This window comes from Manduca sexta, chromosome 28 (assembly GCF_014839805.1).
Source record: "Manduca sexta isolate Smith_Timp_Sample1 chromosome 28, JHU_Msex_v1.0, whole genome shotgun sequence".
Classification (NCBI taxonomy): domain Eukaryota; kingdom Metazoa; phylum Arthropoda; class Insecta; order Lepidoptera; family Sphingidae; genus Manduca; species Manduca sexta.
The window spans coordinates 16930976-16943301 of NC_051142.1; the positions used below are offsets into that span (position 1 = coordinate 16930976).

At 35.0% G+C, this 12326-nt stretch overlaps 1 protein-coding gene across 8 annotated transcripts in view; it reads right to left on the reverse strand.

The window, feature by feature from the left end:
• LOC115456183 (mitogen-activated protein kinase-binding protein 1) overlaps positions 1–12326 on the reverse strand; it is a 98809-nt gene that overhangs the window by 85737 nt on the left and 746 nt on the right. The gene's annotated exons all lie outside the window — the stretch shown is intronic.

The following is a 12326-nucleotide window of genomic DNA, read 5'->3' on the forward strand; positions in this document are numbered from 1 at the left end:
GAAGTATAGAGTGGGACTCTGGACAGAGACCTCTCGTTCTTTTCAGTTCAATCGTCAAGGCCCTGGAGCCTTTATTTTATTAGGAAAAAGAACTGCCTAAGTACTATTAAGGTTTACAAATTTAACTGAATATAATATGGGAGGCAAAACAGCGCTTTCCACGAACTTACAAAAATAATACATAAATTCCAAAGTTACATTCTATTGTAGTGCACACATTCATCCATAATCCATGCGCCTACGCATGTTTTAAAATGTTTATTACGATATTATTGATTAGCGTAAATAAAAATGCATTTTATCGTTGAAAAACGCGTCGCTTTTGTGTATCACATACCTAATGCAAGTAAGCAGTATACGACACTAAACCGCACACACACCTTGCTACCACATAGTAATCGTACTTTGGTTACCCGAGACGAGTACAATAAATATTCATACATACATAAATTACGTAAAAAATTGTTTTTTCGCCAGGTGGCGCTGTTCTTATAAACATCGTTTAAACCGTTGCTAGTAAATAATTACAATAAAAAGTAAAATAAAGTGTTATGATACAAAAATTTAAGCTTCAGTTGTATATTGTGTAGTGATATAGCTGTGTAAACGTTATCTTCAGTGGAAGTTACCGAAGTGCGCGGTAAAAACATTTCAACACCTCGAGTTTTTGAAATCCAACGGAATTCCGCAAGTTTGTAAACTGTGCGCCGGACACTTAATATACTTCTGTATGATTAAGTGTATATACAAAAACAAATTCCTGGCCTAATCAGTAAGTGCAGTTTATGATTTACTACGAAAACAGAACTTTTAATTAAATCCAGCAATCCCGTTTCGATATAACTACTAGCGACATCTAGTTTCATTGGAACCAACTAATTTCACTCGACAAACGAAATCACAATGTTGTGTGTGATCTGCAATAAGTCCTGTACGTCCAAGGTTGGACAGGACGGGCACTCTCCAACTATACGCTGCTCAAAATGCTCACAACATTTTCATGTGAACTGTCTTAATATGAATAGAGAAGAACATAAACAACTCCGAACGAAACAAAATAGTTATTGCTGTTCGGGATGTAAAGGCAAAGGAAAGGACACCAAAACTGTCAATACCCTGTGGGGCCTAAGCAAAATGATAAGCCAGCCAATACCCCTGAACAAGATTTTGTCACGTCAGCTGCGAAACTATCGAAAATGGAAGTCCCATCTGAGATCATTACCACCTTTACCACTGCATTGCGCTCTCTTCAGGATGTATTTGTTTCTATGAAAAAAGAGATGAGCGACTTTACTCAGTCCCTAAATTTCACGGCTGAAGAAATTCTGACCTTCAGACAAGATCTAGGTGATGTAAAGAATAGATTAAAGGAGCTCGATTCCTACAAAGCGGAAGTCACCATATTAAGAGCTGAAGTGGCCCAATTAAGACAAGAAATTAAGACCAAGGAACAAAAGAATCTTAGTAAAGACGTCGAAATTACGGGGTTGACGGAAATTAAAGGTGAAAATCTTCCCCAGATAATAAATGTGATCTCTAACAAATTAGGTCTTGAAGTAGATCCTAGAGACGTCGACGACGTGAAGCGAGTTGGCAGACAAAGTGCTGGTGATAACGGTCTTGTGCGTACCAGGCCGGTGGTTCTAAGCTTTACGCGCCGCGAGCTACGGGATAAACTACTGCGAGCGGCTCGTGTACGGCGTGGCCTCTCCACCGACATGTTCCAAATTCCCGGAAATCCACAAAAGTCTTCATAAATGAACACCTTACCAAAGACAACCGAGTTCTTTTCAGCAAAGCTCGAAAAGCCGGCTCCGATCTTCGTTACAAGTATGTGTGGTCTTCTAACGGTAACATCTTCATGCGTCGATCGGAAACTAGCTCCGTGCTGCATGTCACGTCTGAAGATATACTTGACAAGTTACGTCTGAACGCCAATTCCTCGTCGACCGAACAAGCTCAGAAGAATTGTTCCTAACCACTGTATACCATTTAAAATATTGTATTTTACTCATGTACTCTTTTTATGCATATTGTTAGATTTAAATATTTTTCTAATATTGGTAAAAAAAAGTATTGCCACTTATTAATAGATTTATATATATAACGATAGAATATTTCTCGGCTTCCTATAAGCCTTACATTAATTCTCTCCCTCCCTTCAGCGTAGTTAAATATCAAGTATGTTATAAAAGCAAGTGTTTCAAAGACTCTGACTTGTACCTAAATTCACGATTTAACAAAAAACGTAGTCTCTTTATAATTGCACATGTACGAATTTCTGTTAAAGTTCTTTGCAAATTTAACTCAGTCTCAAACAACTATGATAACAATTTTTTAAAACGTCACTATGGGTAATTTAGAACTTATGGAAAACATTGATAAAATTGTAGGTATCCCATGTTATAATTTAGAGACCCTGAAGAATGTCAAAACTTGCTTATAAGTAATGTATGCAATTTTAGACTTCTTTCATTAAATATTAGGAGTATAAGCAAAAATTTTGACGCTCTTCTGGTGTATTTGCAAAGAGCTAAAATAATTTTCGATGTTCTGATACTAACTGAGTGCAGATTAAGTGAGTCTACGATTATTGATGATTTACCAGGGTACACATCTTTCTATACTAAAAATAATATTAACCAAAATGGGGGGGTTGTTGTATATGCAAAGAAAACTTTAACTAATATATCTGTGACGGAACCGATTTTTCCGAGGCTTGTGGGTTAATTTTAGATATCGAAAATTTAGCAACTATATTTTGTTTATACCGATCACCTTCATTTAGAAACACAACAAACTTTCTAACTTCGCTTGATCAAAATCTCACCTCCTATAAAGACAAAAAAACTATTATTCTAGCTGGAGATATAAATATTGACATACTCTCAATAGAGTCCATAGATTACATGTGCCTGAATGCGGAACATGGTCTAGAGCCTGCAATATATAAACCCACTCGACTCAACAACTGTCTCGATCACATTTTCGTTAAGAGCCAACGCTCTGCAATCGGAATTATCTGTGATTCAGACATCACTGATCACAAAATAACAATAATTGGTATTGAAACAAATAAGGTCCGCCCAAAACTCTCTAGGTGCAGGAAAGTTATAGATTATACCGGAATAGCGAAGGATTTGAGCCAAGTTAATTGGGATTTTGATACTTCAGTCTCTTGCGTAGATACGATAGCTGAAAACTACATGTCGATCATCCAAAAAACTATCCAACAAAACACTAAATTGAAACGTATTAGTCGCACAAAGTTTAATATCCAACCGTGGATAACCCCCGGCCTTCTTAGATGTTCCCGCCACCATGACAAACTACACTTACGACTTAAACAAAACCCTAATAATGAAATACTCAAAACCACATATATACGATATAAAAATTTCTACAGGAACTTGATACGCAAAATAAAACATGATTATGAAGGCGCTGAATTACAGTCTAAAAGTACTAACACAAAGCAGCTTTGGAAAACAGTTAAAAATATTTGCAACCTAAGAACAACGAATGAACATGCACAAGACCTAATCACATCATGCACCAATCCAAAAGACTCACTCAATACAGTTAATCACTCCTTTACCTCAGTAGGTCATAAACTAGCCTCTAATATATTAAACCACTCAAACGAAACAGAGGAAATCCTAGCTTCAAAAGTTAAAATCAATAATCCATCTTTAGATTCTCTCTTCCTCTCCCCTACTGATGTTGATGAAGTGAGTCGCATAATTACTAGCCTAAGACTTGATAGCGCACCAGGTTTAGACGGGATTGATTCCCGTTTTTTAAAAGTTTGTTTAAACCTTATATGTGAGCCCTTAGTTAGAATTTTCAACACAAGTATCAGCACTGGCAAGTTTCCTTCCCTTTGGAAAACTGCTTCGGTTACGCCTGTGTTCAAAGATGGTGCTAAGAATATAGCTACTAACTACCGGCCAATATCGTTACTTAGCATTCCCTCAAAAATTCTAGAAAAAATAGTTAATAAACGGTTAATTAATTTTATAGAATCTCATGGCCATCTATCCCCTCATCAATTTGGTTTTCGCACTGGTAAATCCACTGAAGACGCCGTATCTCTTCTCACTGATATTATAAGTGCCAACCTTGACAAAGGTAACTGTTGCCTTGGTGTCTTTGTTGATTTAGCGAAGGCCTTCGATACGGTATCCTCAAAAATTTTGCTAACTAAGTTAGAATATTTGGGTGTACGAGGCCTGGCTCTGGAGTGGTTCAGGAGCTACCTCGAGGACCGCAAACAATTAGTTAAGGTCGGTGACTACGAAAGCGAAATACTTCCAGTGAATTATGGCGTCCCACAAGGTAGCATTTTAGGCCCCACCTTATTTCTTATTTACATGAATGATATCCACAATATAAATATTCCTAACTCAGATACAATATGTTACGCTGATGACACGGTAATTCTTTTTAAAGGCAAGGACTGGACTTCCACATTCCATGCCGCTACAAATGGTATGTCTACAATTAACATCTGGATGCAACAGAACCTCTTAACCCTCAACGGTAAAAAAACTAAATACTTATGTTTTCACAAGACCGCTGCCTCACAACCGTCCTTGTCAAATATCCTAAAAATCCACAATAATTGTAAACAGATCAACAACTGTAATTGCGACACATTAGAACAGGTCGACACCATAAAATATTTAGGCGTTGTTATCGACAAAAACTTGAATTTTAAGGCCCACATTGAAAACTTATCCAAACGTATAAGAAAAACATCACCCATTTTCAAAAAACTTAGAAATTATGCTAGCCACACAACACTTAAACTTATATACACAGCCATTTGCCAATCAATCATCACCTATTGTATTTCTATTTGGGGAAGTGCCACTAAATCTAACTTACTTCTTGCAGAGAGATCACAAAGATCAGTTATTAAAATAATGTTAATGAAACCTTTCAGATATTCAACTCAAAGCTTATATAAAGAAGCGAAGGTCTTAACTGTGCGTCAACTTTTTATCCTCAGAAACTGTTTATATACCCATAGACACCTTTCAAAATTAGAAAGTTTACCCACTTTGTCTCAGAAAAGAGTCTTTCGATTGCCATTGCCTAGCGTACACACTTCCTTTGGACGCAGATTTGGTGAGTTTCTTAGAGCTCACACTTATAACTCAGTACTAGGATACTGCAATCTTAAAGGCATTTCAACACGAGAAGCTAAGTTAACGATTACAAAGTGGCTATTGTCGTTAAACTACACAGAAACTGAAAATATTTTAAATATCATAAGATAATTTAACTTTAAAAGCAATTTAATGATCTCAAAATAAGTCTGATAGATATATATTAGTTTACACCTAAATTTTATGTTAGTTTTAATATAAGGATTATAAATTTAAAATAGATATAAATTAAGTGAAATATAAAAACAAAAAAGTAAAGAACATTATTTAAATTATATTATATTCATATTTTGGTCCCCAAGATACAGGCATTGCCTAGTTTGGGGCCCCCTGTCAATTGTTTTGTTTTAAATTAGTTATAAGCACTAACATTACATACTAATAATAATTTAATTAAGTATTTATGTGTTCCTATTTGTTATTTTGTTTGTGCAAATAAAACATTTATTATTATTATTATTAAACATATGCAACATAATTATAATTCCTTGATTTCAAAGTCGGCTCCACTAGAGCTCGATTTTATTACATCTTTGCTATACTTATGGCCTGTTTCACAACTTCTTAATAAAGGTTATTGATCAAAATGCCCATATAAATGGTAATAAAATTACTACTTTCTACATTAACTGTTTAACATGATAACTATTAGATATTATACTTGAACCTTGTGAGACAGGCCTTAACGCTTAAATACTGAGATCAAACTGAGATCTTATTATTCACTGCCAAATTACTTAAAAACATAAATTATTAGATCCTTCGTATCATTATTTTGGATTCTATTAACTTTATGTAAGTATTTCCAAAGATTTACTCAATTTCATTTACTATTGTGCCTTACAGAAGTTGCAATACCGGGTGAGAGTGGAATATTCTCGAAGCAGAGTATGCTGTTACACGCTCACATAACTCATAATAATTATAAACGAAAATTTTTAATAAAAAAAACAATATTAGGTAGGCATCACGCGCACTATACGATAGCCTAGTTGGGTGTGGAACGGACTGCCGAGGCGAATGTCCGCAGGTTCAAATCCCAAGGGCACACACCTCTGACTTTTCTAAAAAATCATGTGTGTATTCTTTGTGAATTTATCGTTCGCTTTAACGGTGAAGGAAAACATCGTGAGGAAACCTGCACATCTGAGAAGTTCTCTATAGGAATTTCGAAGGTGTGTGAAGTCTACCAATCCGCACTAGGCCAGCGTGGTGGACTAAGGCCTAATCCCTCTCAGTAGTAGAGGAGGCCCGTGCTCAGCAGTAGGCAAGTATTTAATACAGGGCTGATATTATTATTATCACGCGCACTGGTCCGAGATGGTTAAGACTTAAACCTACGTACACCTCGTTGGTGAGTACTTAGTTTATTGAACGGAACGCAAAAGAGCATGCAACTTCATTCATTCAATGCAAATGTATGTTCACAAAGAACTATTAAAAAGATTGATGCGGTATCTTATAATTCTAGTTTAAATCTATCGTTTATCCAAAACAACGTACAAATACGATTTCGACATTATTTTCTTTTACGCATAGCATAATATATACTTTGCCTTTTTATTTGCAAAACTGATTAACGAGTTATATTTGTCGCTTAATAAGAAGTTTGTGTTAAGAACTACACTTGTTAACTTGAGGTATTAGGTGTCTACAAAGTCTTTAAACACAGCCGTGCTGGAAGACATAGCGACAGAAATGCTGATGACGCAAAAATCAGATACTGATCTACAAATGACGTATCGCTTGGGACATAATCGATAGCACTGCAGCGGAATTCTGTATTGATAATGACGTAGGCTTAAAATATGCGGATTTGACGTAATTTAAGTGAATATCGCAATTGTTCGAGACATACAGGATATTATAAACAATCACAGCGATAAGATTGACATACATACGGACAAGGAAATGCGTGCAATTACTTTCGATTGTGCAATTTTATTTTCTCTACAAATATTTTACAGCTTGAAAGTAACATGAAAAAAAATATTGAGACCAACGAGTATAAGCTACTTCTTGAACAGCTGATAGCGTCACAGATAAATCTACCTTTCATTGCCGCCATCACGAAGAGAATATTCAGTACTTTGTCGACCAAAAATTTTAATATCTGGTGATATTGCTTGCCATAACTATCTGTTCCTTAAATTTTCGTTTCAAGACAATAAGTCTCACGATTCCTATGAACTCACAAATGCCTAAAGCATATTCGTAGGCGGCTAAGATAGTTAACGGTGGCTAACTTGGTCGTTTCCTGCCCTTTTATTGTAAAAAAGAAAGTATTTGTCGGAGTACTCATTGCAATTAATGCGTCATCATATAAATCGTCGAGTCAAGTTCACAATAAACTGACTCATACAAACAAAGAAAAACACGATGCCTTGTTTATGAAATCTGATAAAATTCACATTCAGCATTGTTTGTTTATGCAGATCTTCCTAGGCTCGGATCTTGCTCGGATGGAAACATTTGTAATCGTAGAACGCTAAAACTTTAAAGCAATGGTTGAGGAATTGTAAACTGAAGTTATGTAATACAAACAAGTGACATAAATACCTCTCTTTTTCTACATCCGACTAATGCATGCTATGTTTAAATATTATAAGGTCATCTAATCAACATTACACCAGTATGGTTGTATGTGTTGTATGTATTGTACTACTATGTATCAGAAACACCAGCTGACCAACGACACCCTAATCTCTTTGTACCGTTCAAAAAACAATAATTGCCGCATCCACATTTTCCTAGTCAAACAAAGCGGTTAACACACGGGTCGGTTATCTGCTAGTCCTTCCTGCCTTTATACCGCTGTAGACACAATGGGACGGTTAGCTGGTACAGCTCTATTGTGAAACACGACGCTTGCTCTGACGGTCTGACGTGCGTCTTCAATACTTAGCTTTATTGCAGACTAGCTTTTGCACACGACTCCGCTGGCGCGGCGTGAGAATGTTTTTTCGTGATAAAGGTCCCGCTTTATATTTTCCTTAGATAAAAAGTAGCCTCTAGCACTCAGGAGTAATGTAATTACCTATTAGTTAAAGAATTTCAAAATCGGTCCAGTAATTCCAGAGATCAGGCCCTACAAACAAACTCACAAACTTTTCCTATTTATAATATTAGTATAGGTAGCATGAATTTGGTTTGCTATTTATCAATATCTGTGATATAAAACGGTAAATGATGTACATCTGCAGATTAGTTATTCTGACAATTCTTCCAAAACGAAGAAATTAAATCACTCTTGAATGTTAATGGACTACTATTCCTCTCGACAGCGGATGCTTACGCGGAAGGAACTATAAGCTAAAAATTAATCTACCTTCACAATTCATAGCATAAACAGCTTGTGGAGTCTAGGAAAGCCGAGCAGCGTAGTTGCATAAAACACGAATAAGCCATGTCGGCGCAATCAATTTGGTATTGTGTACTAACATCTGTATTCTCTGTCCACGTCTTTATGGACACTTTTTAGCTTTCAATGTAATGTGAATAAGTAGACCCGAATGGCTAATTAATTGTGTAGATTGTTTCTCCCTAATGGCCCTTGATAAAAGGTCACGCGAAGGCAGCGTGATACGGCCCAAACCACCCCTCCCTCTCTTACGTAAAGCACTTCATTCAGCCCCCACCACGCCTAAGTTTCCTAACACCTAAACAACTAGAGAAACCCTAGAGTGAACACAAAGTGTTTGAGCCGCTTTAACAGAATCGACTACACAATAAAACAATGTATTTGTATAACAATAATTTGTTGGATAACAATTTCTGTTACTGTTATGATTTTTTTTTAATAGAACTGAAGGCCAAGAACTAAGTACTGTATAACCAGTGTTGTATTAGATGATATCCTCACCAGTCCATTTATTAGGCGTTATGATACTCATCACGTAAAAGATCAGTTTTAAGAGATTTTGCGAGTTGAGGTTCTGAGTAGTGTTGCTACTGTTTATAGAAATCATAATTTACTAACAGATGAAACACTATCTCGTCTGGACATCAGATGATAAAAAAATCAAGATTTGGCACTGGTAGAGATCCGACAAGTAACTATTCAAGAAATTAATATCGTAACAGATTAATACATGATATCATATTATATAAAATATGTAATCGCCAAAACTGATTAATGACTGCATTGAAATTAAATTAGATATGCATGTGTGTGCGAACATCCGAGTTTTTACCATTTCTACCATATAGCTTTATAGAAATGTATTTGACATTAAACAATTAATCAATCCGGCATAGATATGGCAACCATTACTAAATAAATTACATATATTGCATCTAGTCGCAATATTAATCGGTAAGAAAAGGCAATGTATAAGAATTATTTAGTATTACGCAGAGCACGCAAAGGAAGCTCTCAAAGGGAATAATATTTCCCGTTTTTGCAACATTTTTCATTGATGCTCCGCTTCTATTGGTTATAGCGTGATGTTATATAGCCTTCCTTGATAAATGAGCTATCCGACACTAGAAGAATTTTTCAATTCGAACCAGTAGTTCCTGAGATTAGCGCGTTCAAACAAAATCTTCAACTTTATAAGTATATAGAAGTAGAGTTTACACATTTAGGGAAGGAAAACGTAAATATGTATGAAATTATACCCTACTTTCAAATAATCCTTTCGTAAGGACTTGTCCATGACACCTATTACTACAAACATAATTGAAGTATGAGTAAAACATACTCATTTTCATTTATTTTATCCTTCCTTGAATATAGTACCTGTACCTACTGAAAGTTAACTTCGTATTGCAATACATACAGTCCACATTTATTAAACCCGCGGAAAACTAATAATATATTGCAATTTGTAAGAATCGGGCTGCATTTACTATCTACTCAGATACATCGCAAACGGTTGAGGTTCTATATTTTAAAGGTTTTGAAACTCGGTAAGCAACGGCTTGGCGGGCGGCGGATGCTGCTTACCATCAGGTGGACCGTTCGCTCGTTTGCCTACAAAGGCATTAAAAATCTTGAAAATTCTTTTTTTTATCTATATTCTATGGTACCGACTACCGAGCATAGCGCGCACTGTTGCTAATAACAAAATGAAGCCACACATTGCGCCTAATCAATTATGTAACGCCGAACTCTCATTTCGAACTTATCGCATGCTCTACTAATCATTTAAGTTACGTCGTGATTACAATGCGAATATTATTCTTATAAAAATATAAAAATGCCCTAAGTGTGGATTACTTTATTTTCAACGGATCGCGGTTCTTATTCTAAGTATAACCTGAGTTGGAAAATAATAATCCTGCTTTTAAGGCGCGCCACTTTGAATTTTCGTGTTAAAGTTAACGTTTTCAGTACAAGAAATTAATATCTCATTTCACCAACAAATGGCGGTTTTTTTTTTATTCCTGGTCAGGCTAGCTCGGTTTAAACCAATCCTGAGGGATTTGTGCATATTTTAAAGCGCGACGTTGAGTCGGCGGGTTGTTGACCGCGACATGCCGAGCCCTCCCTCCCGCGGGCATTCGAATTATATTCACCACGAACAATAGCTAAAGGTAAATTTAATTATGACCCACGTGTAAAATAAGGAAACTTCGCACTGCGAATTAGAAATAAAAAGAAACAATGGTACAAGATTAGGTGGATTAACATATAATTTTATTTGTATCGCGATAATTAGAGACGGGCGTTATGTATACTAACAGAATTGTTCGTCAATCAAAGGTACACAACAATAACTTCATTTATGCATATAAAAAACGGTTAACGAAGGATAAAAAATACAATTTTCACCACAACCTATGAAAGGAAATTTCTATTAAGCATGCACTATTAAAAAAATAGTTCATACGCACTTACAACACCTTATCTATGAGAGGCTGATAACATGTTATCAGGAAATAATATTTTTTTATCAGTCAAAGCCAACGGTGGGTGTGGTGTGAGACTCTATGCAATTTGTAATTGGTGGGGGTCATAGGTCACAGAATCTTATGTAATTTGTTATACTGCCTTTCATTGACCTTTGATTATATAATTATTAATGACTTTGGCAACTATTTTATATTCTATTTTGTTGAATTATTAATATATGTAGTGATTCTATGTAGAGGCATGACATACAATTTGGGGTATATGAGGAGTTAGACCTGTCCGCTAAAGAAATCAAATGCAGTGTAAATGTATGTGCACAGAACTGGAATTATGGATAAAAAGGTGTTCTAAGAGCACCTTATATTCAGACTTCATTGGCATCATATAACGCAATAGAGGGAAGTCTATCCCCAAATTTGACACAATATGCTAAAACCTACTGATTCAATTCAAATCAACAATATTTTAGACTTTAATAACTCACAGAGAAGTTGCAAAATTGCATCTTATTGCATTACAAGTTTCCAAGAAACAAGCCAGCCATTTATAGCCCTGCAATGCTTTAGATAAGCTGATAATGTTGATAAACAGTTTCATTATTAAGTAGCATGATTAGTGCATGATTTTTCTTATAATGTAAATGTTTATGCTCATACTTTTTTTTATAAATTGGAATGCCAATAATTCTGTCACATAATTTATAAATGATTAGGTTTTGCTTTTGACTCTATCAACATGAAAGACTATGTGCTCTGTGATAAAAAGTAGCCTCTAGTTAAAACAAGACATGATCTTATATGCCCCTTTTCATCAAAATCTGTTCAGTAGAATTGATGTATGTAGAACTTTTAACAAACACCTTAACCAATGTCTTAAAAAACTGCAGCTTTTATAATATTATCTTAAAATGCAATTACATTGTCAATAAATCCATTTAGTTTATAATTCACTTTATCCTTAATTAAATAACTCATGTAAATAACTATTATTTGCATAAATGTTATAGAAGTTCTATAGATGTTGACCTTCTGTTTATATATTTTATTTTTATTTATAAGTGTTTAGAGTTTAATAAAACCAATATAATGTAACCAGATTATGCATGCTACAAGTATTTCAAAGGGATATAGGGTATTTAACATGATTTTTTTTTATTTAAATCTTTCGAGCTCATATTAGAGTCCTTATATTTTACATATTTTATGATGCAAATATTAATTATTCTTTTTTTAGGAGAAGATATCATACAAAACAATAGTAATTTTTTTAATGCTGAAGTATTTTTTTTTTATTGC